Source organism: Lactuca virosa, chromosome 4, assembly GCF_052849685.1.
Source record: "Lactuca virosa cultivar CGN04683 chromosome 4, Lactuca_virosa_CGN04683_v6, whole genome shotgun sequence".
In the NCBI taxonomy this organism is placed as follows: domain Eukaryota; kingdom Viridiplantae; phylum Streptophyta; class Magnoliopsida; order Asterales; family Asteraceae; genus Lactuca; species Lactuca virosa.
The window spans coordinates 92,275,098-92,279,575 of NC_136429.1; the positions used below are offsets into that span (position 1 = coordinate 92,275,098).

Sequence of the window (4,478 nt, forward strand, 5' to 3'; positions counted from 1 at the left end):
AGTTTGAACTTCCAGGGCACATTCTTGGCATGCTAAAGGAACTACCTTTCTATGGGAAGGAGCACGAGGACGCTTATGAGCATATAAAAGAGGTGGTGGAGATTTCAAACTATTTTAATGCACCAAACGTAAGTAAAGATGCGGTGATGCTTTGACTTTTGCTGGTTACATTGAAGGGTGAAGCAAAGGAATGGTTAAAATCACTTCCCTTTGGAGAAATAACGACTTGGGCTGATTTTAAGATTGAGTTCATCAACTAGTTTACCCTTCCTTTGAAAGTGGCAAAGCTAAAAAGAAACGTATTGAATTTTCAACAATTAGACGGGGAGTTGCTATATGGAGCTTGGGAACGTTACAAGAGATTGTTATGACATTGCCCTCAACACGACTTGAATGTGCAACAATAAATTTTGATATTTTATGATGGAGTCAATGTGTGCACTCGCCAACTTCTAGACTCACAAGGGCCCATGATAAGGAAGGATCCGACAACAAATAAATCTTTGATTGAATAATTCACTAAGCATTCAAGAGAGTATAGCAACCCAAAGGAAGATTTCACTAAGTATTCAAGAGAGTATCGCAACCCAAAGGAAGATTTCACTAAAGAAAAATCAAGTAAAGATGGAGGTCAAGATGCTATCAGTTCAGTAATTGCAAAGCTCGTCGCAATAGAATAAAATATCACAAAATTGGGTGGATCAATTCAAGATAGATGCGGAGCATGTGGGGGACCCCATTCTACAACGGATTGTGAATTGGACATCAAGAGAGATCGAGATACAGAAGAAATTCAAGAACTGAAGCATGATCTCTACCAATTAGAACAAGTCCAATCCGAGAAAATGTCTGCTCTCGAGTCAATGCTATTTAGATTTATGGAAGCTAGCGAAAAACAACATGATGCTACAGATGCAACACTTAGAATACAACAAGAATCTATTTTGAGCATCCACACACAAGTCGGGGAATTAACAAAGCTTATGCAAGAAAAGCCATTGGATACACTTTCAAGAAAAGTTGAGCCAATACCAATCGTTCAAGCAATGGCCATACATACAGAAGAAGAAGACGAATTGGTGCATATGGGGGTCCTTGAAGAACAGTCTGATCAGTCACTAAAAGAAAAGAGTCATGACTCTGACCAGTCGCCATGACATGGAGGCAATAGTGTCACGTCGTGGGTATCGAAGGATAATTATGATTTTTTTGTTGTTAAGCCGTATCAACCATCTCTCCCTTACCCATCTTGTGCCAATGCAAATCTGGTGAAACAAAAAAACTCAAAGTTCCTTAAGCATGATGAATTTAAACACGTTAAGGAAGACGAGTGAGAGAAATGGGAGGAGCCTTTACCCAAAGAGCAATCAGAAAAGAACAAAATCATTCAAAACCTCCAATTCCACCGCCTATGATTTTTGAGGTATTTGCTTTTACAAGACCACCAGATCAAGTCACAAAACTGATTCAAGAAAAACAAGATGGAATGAGCAACGGGAGATCCCACTCCCACCCATAACAACGTAGAGCGGGAAGGAGTCCGGCTCATGACTCCTCAAAAAAAAAAGAATCATTTCTCGGGAGGCAACCCGAGCTCGGTTTGCATTTTCTTTTTTCTTTTCTTTTTATTTAGTTTTGCATTTCCATTTAAATTTTATAATAAGTCATCTTAGTCATGTTTACAATTAAAAGAAAAGTAAAAAAAAATAAAATAAAGTGTGGGACTAAATTAATGAGTGGTAAAAAATTTTAAAAGGAAAAATATAGTTTGTGGTCAAAATTCTCAAAACCACGACGTAGGATTAAGCCCGACGACATGGGAAATAAAAGAAATCCTTTAATTTTTGTCTAGATAAAAACTCACGATGTGAGATTCAAAAATAAGAGGGGACCAGACTATTAAAGCACCTCATTACATTTGACTATCATTGTTTACAATACCACTCACGAACGAATAAAGCAATCAGTCCCCAAACTTTGATTTTCCTTCGAATTTTTAGCAAGGTTTTCTCGATTTCATGTAACATCCCAAAAATCTCAACAAGTTTATACTTTTCGAAACAACTCATTTATTAACAAAAGTGTTCACAAAAACATTATTTCCAAAACATTATTTCCAAAACATTATTTAAAGTCAGAGTCTCCCAAGATCCAATATGTTGTAAAACCGAGGATGTGTACGGTCACGCGTTCACCTTGCCACAAATCATTTGAAGAACCTAAAACCATAAACAAAACTGTAAGCACAAAGCTTAGTGAGTTCCCCCAAAGTGCCAACACACAAGCATATAAAATATACAAAAAACAGTATGTACTGGGTCCACAGCTAATAGATTGGAGTACCCCTGAGCCCACAGTATGAGTCTGGATTGCCTAACGGGCCCACAACTCATATCGGGCCTGCTCTTGAGCCCACAACATAATTTTGGCTTGCCCCCGGGTCCCACAGCTTATGTATGGCTTACTCCAACCTAATCAGTCATCCGGATGGAATACCAATGTTCAGCCCTCAGTACAAGTGTGGTATACCAATCGGGTCCTCAACTCGTATAAGGAATGCTTCTAAGCCCTCAGTATGAGTCTTGCATTCCCTACCCGTCCCTCAGCTCATATCTGGATTGCTCATATACCCTTAGGCCCTCAATACGAGTCTGGCATACAAACCAGGTCCGCAACTCGTATCTAGAATGCACCTTTGCCCTCAGTATAAATCTGGCATGCTCTACCCGGCCCTCAGCTCATATCTGGAACGCTCCAGGGTTTGTTGGCCCTCAGCTCATAACTATACGCTAAGCGTACATGATGCATGGTGTGTACGTTGTGCGTACGAGCTTGTACTCCCAACGTACTCACTCATTAAGCCATAATTCCCAAATAGCTCTTAATCCTTAAGACTAAGGGTTCCAATCATAGATCTGAGTCATATGAAGTGTCTTAAACCATAAAGTCGACAACATGGTGGCTTGCATGCCCCCAAATGAACCCAAACTCGAAATATGACAATCTACTTCCATAAAAATGACCAATACTCATGCATGGATGATTCTAAGCCTCAAAGATGGCAACTTTATGACTCTAGGATCAAAATAATACCAAGAGTCGCAACTCTAAGCCTCAGAAACAGCATGGACTCATAAGATCTCATTAATGGGACCAAAAGGATCCAAAACTTAAACCAAAATAGATCTAGGCTATGAAGTATCAAGTTCAAGACTTTATACCTTGCACAAGCTTCAAATGAAGCAGACAAATCGGATCTATAAGCTTCTCCTTGAACCACCATAATGATCCAACCTTCTCTTCCTTGAAAATGGGACAAAAACACCAAAAATGCACTAAAGGGACCTTCCCAGCTATAGAACACTCAACAATGGGGTTAGGGTGTCGTGGAGGCTATTAAGGGACAAGAGGGAGGCTGGTAAAGAAATTCCTTAAGGCATCATGTTCTTTAAATAGTGCTCAAACCCTAAAACTTAGGGTTTTCGGTCTGGTCACGTACGATGCGTGTACTCCTTTGTACGCATCGCGTACGTGCATGGCACCCGCGACCAATCCTCCACCAGTATGCCCAACGTACATAGGGTGGTACGTCCTGCGTACGACACCCCCTGAGCCCAAAATGAAAATAAGCCCAAAGACTTCAAGGCCCAACTAATATAATTAAACAACCAACAATTAAAATAATACCTTGGGAAATCGAGCGTTATAATTCTCCCCCACTTGGATCAGACTTCGTCCTCGAAGTCCGCCGTCTCGAACAACTCGGGATAATGCTCCCTCATCTACTCCTCAGGCTTCCACGTCCACTCAGGCCCCTGGCAGTGCAACCACTGCACCCTTACCAACTCTACAACCTTGTTCCTCAAGGTTTTTGTCTTCTGGTCTAAAATTGCCACTGATCTCTGAATGTAATTTAGGTGGTCGTCCACCTGAATATCCTCCAAAGGTACAACTGCAAAATCATCCACTAAACACTTCCGCAACTGAGAGACATGAAAAGTGCTCTGGATCTGACCGAGCTCGGTCGGAAGATCTAGACGATAAGCAACTCGGCCCACCCGATCCAAAACCCTGAAGGGACCAATATACCTGGGATCCAACTCTCCTCGCTTCCTGAATCGAATGACACCTTTCCAATGTGACACCTTTAGGAGAACCATATCTCCCACCTGAAACTCCAAGTCTGACCGGCGTCTGTTAGCATAACTCTTCTGTCGATTTTGAGTTGTCTGGAGCCTTCTCCGAACCTGCTGAATCAGCTCAGTGGTCTTGAGCACTACCTCGATACTCCCCATGACTCGCTGAATGAGCTCGCCCCGGAAAATCGGGGTCATGCATTTCCTCCCGTAGAGCATCTCAAAAGGAGGTCGATCAATGCTAGCGTGATAATTGTTGTTATTCGAAAATTCTGCTAACGGAAGATACGTATCCCAACTCCCAACAAAATCCAACACACATGCACGCATCATATCCTCAAG

At 41.6% G+C, this 4,478-nt stretch overlaps 1 non-coding gene across 1 annotated transcript; it reads right to left on the minus strand.

The window, feature by feature from the left end:
• Window positions 1–284: 284 nt before the first annotated feature.
• On the minus strand, window positions 285–391 carry LOC145110483 (small nucleolar RNA R71). Its single transcript, XR_013709862.1, has one exon. It is a non-coding gene; the product is annotated as a small nucleolar RNA R71 (small nucleolar RNA).
• Window positions 392–4,478: the final 4,087 nt, after the last annotated feature.